Source organism: Lipotes vexillifer, unplaced genomic scaffold (assembly GCF_000442215.2).
Source record: "Lipotes vexillifer unplaced genomic scaffold, Lipotes_vexillifer_v1.1 scaffold150, whole genome shotgun sequence".
NCBI classification, from domain to species: Eukaryota; Metazoa; Chordata; class Mammalia; order Artiodactyla; family Lipotidae; genus Lipotes; species Lipotes vexillifer.
In genome coordinates, this window is record NW_006792921.1 from 5391206 (window position 1) to 5403502 (window position 12297).

Genomic DNA, 12297 nt, shown 5'->3' on the forward strand with positions numbered 1-12297 from the left:
CTTTCCCTCAAGTTTTAAAACGCCTGTCTCTGCTCTTTAGACTATCAGCCCCATGAGGGCATGGACACGTATGTAAATCCTTATTTCCCTGACACCTCACGCAAAGACTGGCACATAATAAGACCTCAACAAATGTTTGTTGAACAAATGAAGGGGAAGGGGTATCGATATTTCATCTTCAATGAGAGAAAAGGAGCAGGAAAATCTGATTCTGACAAGGTGCTCCCAAGCTGTGGTTCAATACACGGGATTCACATTTGACCACACATCAAAATGATGGTCTGAGGAGCAGATTCCTAGATACCCCCTCCTTGGAGATTCTGATTCAGTGGGTCTGAGCTGAGTTCCCAGGAAGAATATTTTTAACAAATGCCCAGGTGATTCTGATGCAGTCAGTTCAGACTGGTGTGGAATATCCAGTTATAGGTTATAAAACCTCTTTGATTCTCTAAAGTAGTATTCATTTTTTTCTGCCCAGCTTTCTTTTTTTTTTTTTAGTGTGGAAACTTTCAACACACACATACAAGATGACAATAAGCTCCCTTAAGGCAAGGGCCATCAACTTTCTGCCATCTTGCTTCTCAATTTATTTCTAAGGAAACCATTTAATTTTAATTGAATGTTGCTGAATTCAGCAACAGCATTGGCAGCAATACTCTCTGCCTTCGAGACGAAGGTGGGTGAAACGCATCCCTGGGTAACTTGAGAGAAGTATGACAAATAAAGATGTAGGAGGCTGTGTTTTCTTGGTCTTTGGCTTTAAAACTGGGAAATCAGACTAATCACACTACGTGATAATCAGGAAGATTTGGACTGTTGTTACTTAAATGTTTTGCAGTTTTCACTATTTTAAAGAAATAAAGTCTCACCCAAATCTTTAAAAATACCTTTTTTAAAAAAAAAAAAAGGATTCTTTTTTTTTTTTTTTTAAATGCATTCTTCATTTAACATAGATGCAAGGTAAATCATTTGGTAATGACCATGACTCCTCTGCCTTGGATAGAAAGTAAGAATTTAAGCCAGAAAAAAGAAGAGCTAGATATCATTTCATGTAGCTGAATATTTCTAAATCTGTAGGACCTGCAAAGAAATATCCTTTGGATGCTTTTTTCTTAATGACTGAAATGATCACAAACTGATTTGCTCTTCCATTCCAAAACTACTGAGATTTAGGTGATTGGCTAGAGGAAATGAAAAGAGCGTCTATTTCAAATTTGTAAAACCAAAATTCCAGGTAATTAACAACTACTCAACTTCACCATAACCCCTAATAATTTAATGGACCACTGCTGGTGCATCACCCTCTCCCAAAATACAGCCACTTAGATGATCATAAGAATCCAGAAACAAAACAAAACAAATGTATGATATTTAATTTGTTATCTATACATATCATGGAAAGCTGGGAAATATATCAATACACAAGAACAAGCTGGTGAAATAAAAAGAGGTCACACAAGTTATATACGGTATCATTCAAATTATGTATATTATATAGATAGATGATGCAAAAAGATCATAAGGAAATGCAACAAAAATTTTAAGACTAATAGTATTGGTGGGTTGCAGAAACACAGGCAATTTCTTAACCTATATATATTCAGGCACTTTCCAACTTCCCACATGAAAATACAGAATCTGTGATGAAAATACTTTAAAAAAAGAAGAAAAGGAAGAGTTGCAATAGAAATAATCTATTTTCTCAATATATTGCCACTAATAAACATGGCCTTTCAATAAGGCAGAGACTCGGGGATTAAGGAGAACCCCACAGCTCAGTCATGGCAAATGAATTCATTTTATCTTTTGGCCACATCTGATTCTGCCTCATTTTCAAGATATGGTGACAATGAGAAATATGAATAAAGCAAAATGTCCAACTTAATGATTCACGTGACAGCTTAATAACTAAGGAAACGCAGACTTTTCTATAGTCAAGTGGAATGTTGTGCTTCAAAATCTACATTGCTTCATAGGATAAATTAGGGGGTAACTGGTCACTTAGCAAAAGTATTCTTCAAATCACTCCAGAATTTCTCTATAATGTGAAATATTCTAACATGTTTCCCAACTTTTTAACATCAAAAAGTTTTCATAGACACCCCACATAAGAGTGATTGTAGTTGGTTGGGAAAAATATGCAATGAATATATGTTATGAATTTAGTAACACTTTCAATGCATTTGTATGTACTAACTGGTAATAGAATCCTTACACATCTGAAAAATAATGCTGAAGATATATATATGGCTCATTATTTATTCTGTGTCCATTCAATGTTGGGACACATGTGAATTCAAGGCCCCCCTTCAAAAGCTCCACTACACCCAGTGATCTGTTCATCACTCTGGTGCATTTAAAATATAGTACCACGTAAAGGAAAACTCAGGCTGCGTGAGTATCACTTTTGCAGAGCTTTTAGGAATTTTAGAGTGAGGGGAAGAGAAGGGATTAGTTGAATGGCATCCATTTCTCACAGATACAAGTTTTTTTAATGTAGGAAGCAGCAGATAAAGAGTACAAGTGGGATTCATTTTTCATTCAAGCTATAGCCAAATTAGAAAAATATAGTCAGATCAAGTTGACTCTAAGGAAGATGTTTTCCAATACATGGCGGGTTGAAAGACAGTTTTCCATCTTTTACAGTAATATAAAGAAAGAAGGAAAATGCCTTACATCACATTAATAGTACACATTCGACCTGTGCAGTCAGAATAATCTATCCAAGAGGTTACATTATGGCTTTTTAAGAAAGAGTCAGATAGACCCAGATTCCGGGTGTAGCTCCTCCAACTACTAAGTTCTTCATCTATAAAACATGGCCATGATGTCTACTATGTACTGTTATGGGGATTAAATGTGGTAATAGATGCAGAGTATCTGGAATAGAGAAACATTCAAGAAAGGCTGGTTCTTAAAGATTAGGGTTCTGGGAATGTAATGATTATGGAGATAAAGGAAGAATAATGTGTTTGAAATAGGCAGGTATGTGGTTAGCTGCCAAAAGCATTCCCTGTGCGAAAGACCTGGAAGCTACTGAACAAGCCACATCTAGGGTTCTTTCATTTCCTTGTGTTCTCATTTCTGACATTGCTGCCATTGTGTCCACTAATTTGGCAAGGTTGCTTTGAATGATGACCTTCCTATTCCCACCATCTGTTTTCCTCTCCCATATAAATAATGGATTGTCTATTCTCATCTCTTCCCAGTAATATGATTTGATACGTACCTGTTAATGCTGTAAAGAGGGATTTTAAAAAATCTTCCCAATCACTCTTAAAACAGTGGTTTACACTCTGTCCCTGTAAAAAAATCAGCTAAACATTCATTTCCTACAGAAGAAATTTAAATCTTGCTAGTATGAAACCATAGGGTTACTTTACATCTAGCAAAATGGACTTAAAAACTACTTTGTAAATGCCCATTAATGCTAGACTCATTTGCTGTGTTTTTACCATTAGGAAATTTATCCCATTTTATTATCAAAAAGGAACCTATATACATATATATGAACATATTAGTGTGTGTATGTAAATACATATATATGTGGGTGTGAATATCCCCACTTATGCAAATATTTATAAGTATATACTAGATAGACAGGAGGGAGGGAAGGAAGGAAGGAAGGAAGGGAGAGAGGGAGGAACGGAGGAAGGAAAAAAAAGGACCTGGAAGGATTAATACCTAACTGAGAGCTGGAAGTGGGACTAAATGTGGGCTATAGAGATAGAAACTTCACATTTCATCTACTTATGTCATTTAAAATTTCTTTATAACAAGCTCATATTACTTCATTGGATTTTTAATTATTTTTTAAAATCTGATTACTTCAGTGCTCAAGAAAGGACATTTTAAGACATTTCATTTAATTCTTTCAGGTCGCTAGGTACTGCTAAGTGCAATTTTAAAATATACTAAGGTTTCATTTTGAGAGGAGAAAAAGATATTCAGGAGAGCCTTTGATCACTACATCATTTTAACTAGGACTTTTAAGAAGTCATATGAGTTATTGATATGTAATCTGAGCCCCTAACCACCTATAAGCACCATGTGCAACCTATGGGAAAATGGAGCTAAAAAGATCTTCTCAAGGTCTTCATCAACTAGAAGAAGAGGCACTCATGTATACAACCAAGAGAGGAGGGCAATAATACAACGTAAAACAATGACCAGAAATGCTTATGGGAGCCTTCAAGAACACCTAGCTCACTTTAGGGTAGTAGATTAAGCACTGGGAGATTTAGGTTAAATATATAACCATTAAGAAGAGAAGGAGAAGGGAACATTAACCATATCAAGCTCCCTCACTCTGCTTCCAGTGAGGCTCAAGCTGGGAGGCCCCCAACTTCCCCCCCTTTCAGTCACCCACCCAGTTCAGTTCATTGCTATCCCGGACTGGGTGGAGGCCCTGAGGATGCTGGGAGTTTCTGGGGAAGAGAGGACAGGTGGGTGTGATTGACATGTACATCACATCAGTCATTCTCCACTTACCCCACCTCCTCCCCTCCAGTGTCTATTCAAACTTCTCTCACCTCCCACATCCATTTCTATGAACAGTATCACACACCTCAACCAACCTCCACTTTCTGCTAATGACCTAGACCGATGCAGCCCAATAGAAATGTAATGGAAGACAGATGTGAATCACATATGTAATTTTATGTTTTCCAGGACCCACATCTAAAAAAGTAAAGGGAAACTGGTGAAATTATTTTAAAAAACATATTTTGTTTAAATCCAATATATCCAAAATATTCATTCAAAATACAGGCATACCTCATTTAATTGTGCTTTGCTTTATTGCGCTTCACAGATACTTGCATTTTTTACAAATTGAAGATCTGTGGCGACCCTGAGTGAAGCAAGACTGTGGGCGCCATTTTCCCAAGAGCGTTTGCTCACTTCCTGTCTGTGTCACATTTTGGTAATTCTCACAATATTTCAAGGTTTTACATTACTGTTATATTTGTCATGGTGATCTGTGATCAGTGTTCTTTGATGTTAGCATAGAGAGAAGAGAACTCACTCTATCGTGTGAAGGCTCACACGATAGTTAGCATTTTTTAGCAATAAAGTATTTTTAAATTAAGGTATATACATTTTTTTAGACATAATGCTATTGCACACTTAACAAACTACACTATAAACCTAAGTTTCATATGCCCTGGGATACCAAATAATTCATGTGACTTGCTTTATTTTGATATTTGCTTTATTGCAGTGGTCTGGAACCCAACTCGCATTATCTCCAAGGTATGCCTGCATAATCAACATAAAAATCATTAATGAACTGTATCTGTTCATTGAAATCCTGCCATTTGCAACAATATGGATGAACCTAGAGGGTATTATGCTTAGTGAAATAAGTTAGACAGACAAAGACAGATACTGTATGTTATCACTTACATGAGGATCTAAAAAATAAACAAATGAGTATAACAAAACAGAAAGAGACTCACAGATATAGAGAACAAACTCGTGGTTACCAGTGGGGAGAGCGAAGGAAGGAAGAACCAGACAAGGGTATGGGGATTAAGAGGTACAGACTACTATGTATTAAAAAATAACCTACAAGGATATATTGTACAACACAGGAAACATAGCCATTATTTTATAACAGCTTAAAATGGAGTATGATCTATAAAATTTTGAATCACTATGTTGTATACCTGACACTAACATAATACTATAAATCAACTATACTTTAATAAAAATAAATAAATAGAATTATTAATGAAGTGTTTTAAATTCCTTTTCCTATAAATGTTTGAAATCTGATGTATATTTTACGTTCACAACACATCACAATTCAGACTCTCCACGTTTCAAGTGCTCAATAGCCACATGTGGCCGGTGGCTAGTGGCTACTGAATTAGACAGCACAAACCTGGGCTCTCACTCCAATGAAAATACCCAAACTTTCAGAATGAATGATTATTGCTGAATAAAAGGATCATGGGTGGCTTTCTAAAAATAACCTTGGCTTATCTGTATTTTTTATTGTTTTCCAACAAACACAGATTGCACGTGCTTACTTTTTTTTAAAACTTGTGAATTTAAGTATCTTTGACATATTGGGAGAATTTCAATGAATGAACCTTCACATTCACGCTCTAACGCAAGTTATTGTTTTAATGGCACATGTGGCATCAGCATCTGTCTTCATTTCAACATTATCTGTCAATCCATACCTAGTTCCTATCTGCTTCACCATCATCAGTTATTCTCTCAGTTCCCGGTAGTGCACCCACCTTCACCTTCTGCAGATCACTGGGTTGACGGTACAGAATGCTCAGAAGAAATATTTCCCCTGCTCTCACCACCTCTGCACAAATATTTACTAACCCACACACAATCTCTAGTTCTGCTTTAGTAGAACTAGGGACACTGGTACATGACTCAGAGAACTCAAATTCAAATTCTAGAAAAAGACTCTGTCTTCAGTGCTGCTTCAAAGTTATTTTAAAATAGGCTTGTTATTTACTATTACTTAAACTTAGATATATTCAAAAGCTATTATATGTCCCACCTTGGTTTCTTTACAAAACCAGACAAGCAATACAAGCAACTAATTTTTTAATCAAAGAATGCACTTCTCACCTCAAAGATTCTGACATATTATAAAATGTAAAAACCATAAAATTATAGTTTTGGTGCTTAAATATAGAAGCAGTCTAGTCCCTGGAAAATGGGAACATGAGGTGGACACAGCTTAAGAAGTTAAATGGGCTTAAGTTAGGAAACTAAGGTGTGAGCACTTACTTTAAATAGCACAGATTTTTAAATCATGTTAAAGTTTGGTTTCATGAAGTGTTTGCCACGCTAATAACAGTAGGTTTGCTCTTTTCCCCCAGGCTTTGATAGGCGGCATGTGGAACCCTAAAATGGGGAGTTACGACACCTGGATATTAGTTCTCACTGCCAGCTGCCAACCAGCTATATGACCTTGGGTGCAGTCCATTCACCCCGCTGGATTCAGCCTCCCGGGCTGTAAAGAGGGGTTGACAGCACAGCGCTTTCTCAGGCTGCTTCCAGCTCACCATTCCTGACCTTTGCACTAACCTCCCTCCATCCCATTATCCCTGAAACATTTGCCTCCTCATGCATCTCCTCCTTGCTAAAAGAGAAGATGGCTGGCAGCACAGCAGTGAAATGGGAAAAAAAAAAAAGCTGTTAAAAAAAAAAAAATCCTAAAATGAGTCACCTTTCAAGAATTTACCATCCTCTGGTGCCTGAGTGCTTGCTCGTGATGTTAAATCAGTTCTTCCAATGAAACTTGCTCTAAGAACCTGGTATTTGTTATATGTACTGTTCTTGGATGATGTTTATACCAGACACTCATCTCTTTTAAGAGCCACTTGTAGGTACAAAACAGCACAAAAGTTATCAAACAGATATTGGCAGCCAGATACATCAACTTTAGTGGAGGCTGTAGAAAATCAGATCAAAATCAGAGAGTTTTAATCAGGTCTTTGCACCTGAAGATAATTACAACTCCCCAAACTTCTCACATAACCTCCCCAGAACCTTGCAGCACCCTAAAATCTAGCCTGCTGCAAGAATCACTTCCTATCCCTTAGGGCCGGCTGCAGCGATACCCAGGAGGGCCTTCCCTCCCGTAGATTCCCCCATCAATTCTTCAGTCAGGGGGCAGTTGATGTTAGCTCTCGTCTGTGTTGCTTCCGCCTGGCCTGATTTTTCATGCTGCCATTTTGAATTAACATAGGTTTCCTCTGCAACTGATGCATCTTCTAGTCAGGCTTGGAGCACAGTAGGCACACACACACACACACACACACACACACACACACACACACACACATATCGGGAAGCTGGACTACAAGCGTAATCCAAGACACTTGCAAGCCAGAATTAAACAGCAAATCCAGAAAGACCATATTATTTAACAGAACACTACCAAGACAGTTTGGAGCACAGTAGGCACACACACACACACACACACACACACACACACACACACACACACACACACCGGGAAGCTGGACTACAAGCGTAATCCAAGACACTTGCAAGCCAGAATTAAACAGCAAATCCAGAAAGACCATATTATTTAACAGAACACTACCAAGACAGTTTGGAGCACAGTAGGCACACACACATACACACACACACACACACACACACACACACACACACACACATCGGGAAGCTGGACTACAAGCGTAATCCAAGACACTTGCAAGCCAGAATTAAACAGCAAATCCAGAAAGACCGTATTATTTAACAGAACACTACCAAGACAGTTTGGAGCCACAGCAAATGACTGCTTCTGCATTTGAGTTGAATGGACATTTTTAACCCCTAAATCTTAGTTCTCGTCAATTCTCTAAAGTTCAAGTGTCCCTCCTGCTTTGCAGATCACAGTCGGCTCAGACCTCACAAGTGATGTCGCCCAATAATCCGCGTCCAGACAGACAAGCGAACCGAGGGCGCAAAGGCAAACTGAAGTGGATAATCATCTCAGAAATACGAGTGCCTTTTACCAATAAGTGCCCCGGCGGCACCGCCTTAACTTGCCCCGACACCCCCCACCATCCCCAAGATGCGCGCCGGGTGTGGCTTGAGGAGGAGGGCGGTGTTATGTCAAGTCCTTCGGCCCTCGCAGACAACAGCAAGAGCCGACGCGTTTGCCCTTAGGGGGAGGGTAGTCCTCCGGACACGACTCGGCAACCGCAACCGCAGAACCGGCGGACGCGGGGGCAGAGCCGGGCCAAGGGCAGCAGGCCCGCCAGGCAGCCATGTTCCCGCGAGCCCGCCCGCGCGGCAGGTGCGACTGGGAAGGTGCCTGGCCCGCTCCGCCACCAGCTGTGTGCCCGTACGAGCCGGGAACCCCCGGAGCGGTATGGGGGGAGCGGTATGGGGGGGAGGGCGGGGGCCGTACTGAGCACACACCCCAGCGGGCCAGCAACTGGGATACCAAGCAATGGAAACACAGGAGAAGCGGCCTGGGGGAGTGAGGAGAGTTCAAAAGAGGTGGTGGGAAGGATGGGTTTGGGGGATGGAGAGCGGAGACAGGTTCCAACCAGGCTGCGGCGCCCGCGCCCTGGGGTGGGGCAGCCCTCTCCTGCGCCCCCGCAGCCTGTAGCCGGAGTCCCCCACCTCAACCCCGGGCTGAGGCCCCCTCTCTCCTGATACCCTAGAGACCCCAGACAACCCAATCCAGCATCCGCGGGATTCCCACCCGCGGGTTTGGAGGGACAGCTGGAGGCGACGAGGCACAGGTGACGGCGATGGCGGATCCGGGTGAAACCCGCCGGGGGAAGCAGCCGCAGATTCCCTGCACTCCCAGGGGTGCCCGTCACAGCTCACCTGCGGGGCTGCGGGCTCCGGGCTCGGCTCTGCGGTGCTGATTCTGAGGCCGGCGAGGGTGCGGGTGGTGCCGCGGCTGAGATCACTGTGGCGACATCGAGGGCTGCAGTTGCAGTGGCGGAGGCGGCCGTCGGGCGCTTCCCCCTCCCCAGACTCCCCGCGCTCTGGCCCGTCGCCCCCAGCTAACAGCTGGCCGGGCTCACGTGACCGCGGGGCCCGCCCCCGCCTCCGCCTTCGCTGCACGCCGGACCCGGGCCGCGCTGCGCCGCGCCCCGCCCCGCCGCGCCGCACCCGCGCTCTGCCTGGTCCGGCGGGGCGCCTGGGAGTGGAAAAGGCGTCTGAGACGAATCTACCCGAGGAACGTGGCTCGCTCTTTGCGCGATTTTTATTGCTTGGCCACAGCGGGGTTGCGGCTTTCTAGAAAGGGAGAACTCGGGCTTTAAGGTGCCAGGCCCCGCTTTCTCCGGCCCCTTTTCCCAGACTCCGCCGTCTGGGTTGCTACGTGCGGGCCTCTGTGCCTAAGCAAGCTTTCCCCGCGGAGAAACGTGTCCGGTACTTTGTTGACTCACAAGTCCAAGCCAACTCCTTGCCTGGGTTTAAAGGTACGGTTCTGCGCCATGTTGACAAGCCAGACCCTATGCCCGATACTTTTTTTTTTTTTTTTTTGGTACGCGGGTTTCTCACAGTTGTGGCCTCTCCCGCTGCGGAGCACAGGCTCCGGACGCGCAGGCTCAGCGGCCATGGCTCACGGGCCCAGCCGCTCCGCGGCATGTGGGATCTTCGCGGACCGGGGCACGAACCCGTGTCCCCTGCATGGGCAGGCGGACTCTCAACCACTGCGCCATCAGGGAAGCCCCTATGCCCGATACTTAGACGCTAAAGCTCAAAGAGGTTAAGCAACTCGCCCAAGATCACGCAGCAAGTAGCAAAGCCAAGATTCTAAACCTGGGTTAATAAATCCAGAGAGGTGACAAGTGTTGTTGATGCTGGCGTCAAGGTCATTGGTCAGGACATGACCATCCATCTGCTACCGGAACACAGACTCTACCTTTTATAAACTGATAAGAAAAGACCATCTCAAAGGATATGAAGAGATAGTATAAAGTTAAAAAAAAAAGAAGTACCACTTAGGCATGTGAAAAAACATTCAAGCTCACTTAACTGCAAATCGAATACATATACAAAGTAGCATTTCCACCTGTCAGATTAGCAAAAATCAAAGTTTTATAAAGTCCGTAGAGGACAACTCGGCAATATCTCCCCAAATAACAAATACATATATAGTCTTTGACCTAAAGATTCCATTTCTGGAATTTATCCTACAGATATACCAACACGGGTGTGAAATGATATGCGTACAAGGTTATCCATTGCTATATTATTTGTGCTCGCAAAGATTAGAAGCATAGGCCCATCAATAGAGAACTGTTCAAATAAATTACAGCACATCAACACAATGGTATGCTATCCAGCTGTTGAAAAAATGAGGAAGATCTATTTCTATGTACTGATATGAAAGATTTCCAACCTATGCTAAGGGTGAGGGAAGCCATGTGAGAAACACTGTAAATGTGTTATCATTTGTCGGGGAAAAAATATGCCTGTACTCATTTGCAAATGCGTGGACTCTCTTTGGAAGGATACCTAAGAAACTGTAATAGTAGATGCCCAGGGAGGGGAACTGGGTGACTGAATGCAGGGCAAGGAAGGAGACTTTTTTTACATTTTTGAATGTTATGCCTGTGCTTGTGGTTTGCCAGGAGTGAATGGATAGTGGGAGAGGGCTGGGGGAATCTGCAGTTACTGCAGGATAGAGCAGTAGTGGTCATAGACTCTTGGAGCACAAAAGGACCTGACTGTGCATTTAAGGCCAACCAAGGAAACTGTCCTTTTACTTTTAGCCTTTATCTTTATATTTGATTGTCTTTGTTTGGACAGAATATAATTGGATCTTGCTTTTCATTCAGTCAGACACTCTTTGCCTTTTAATTGGAGTTCTTAGATCAGTGGCTCTTAAACGGGAGCAGTTTTGCCCCCAGGGGACATTTGGCAACGTCTGGAGACATTTTTATTGTCACAATGGCAGAGGTGAGGGAGGCCTCTACTGGCATCTAGCACATAGAGGCCAGGGATGCTGTTATACATCCTACAGTGCAAAGTACAAGTCCCCACAACTAAGAATTATCTGTTCCTAAATATCAGTAGCATTGGGGTTGAGAAACTCTGGTGTAGACCTTTTATATTTAATGTAATTATCAATATGATGGGTTTTAAATGTAACATCTTGCTACTTCTGTTTGTTCTGTTCTTTTTTTGTTTTTTGTGTTTATTTGCTCTTGCCTTTATTTGAAGAATTGAGTATTTTTCATATTCCATCTTATACCCATTATTGGTTTATTAGCCATACTTCTTGTTTTATTTGTTGATTACCCTAGGATTTACAATATGCATCTTAAACTTATCACTGTCTACCTTCAAATAATATAATTTCAGATATAATGCAAAACACTTTCAGCAGGCTACTCATTTGTTGTAGGTGCAGGTTAGATGATAATGAGCTCTTTCAAGTTTTGTCTGAAAAAGTCATTACTTCACTTTCATTTTTGAAACATTTTTATTGGATACATAATTTTTGGTTGAGAGCTTCATTTCTTTCAGCACTTTAAAAGTACCATTCTATTGTCATAAGACATTGTCACAAGACTTGCAAAGTTTCTGAAGAAGAGTCTGTGTTTGATTATTTCTTCCCCTGTATGTAATATGTCCTTTTTTCTCCTATGGCGTCTTTTAAGTGTTTTCTCCTTAACACAGATTTTGAGCAATATGATTATAATGCACTTTGTTCTGTTTTGGGTTTTTTTCCCTATTTTTATCCCATTGGGGCTAACTGAGCTTCTTGGATCTGTACGTTTATAGTTTTCATCGAATTAGGAAAAATTTTGGCCATTACATCTTTAAATATTTTAC

At 41.8% G+C, this 12297-nt stretch overlaps 1 protein-coding gene across 1 annotated transcript in view; it reads right to left on the reverse strand.

Annotated features, from left to right (window-relative positions):
* SCRN1 (secernin 1) overlaps nt 1-9966 on the reverse strand; it is a 57599-nt gene extending 47633 nt beyond the window's left edge. Inside the window, exon 1 of the mRNA XM_007466094.1 lies at nt 9887-9966. The gene's annotated coding sequence lies outside the window, so the exon portion shown is untranslated. The remainder of the gene's footprint in view (nt 1-9886) is intronic.
* Nucleotides 9967-12297: the final 2331 nt, after the last annotated feature.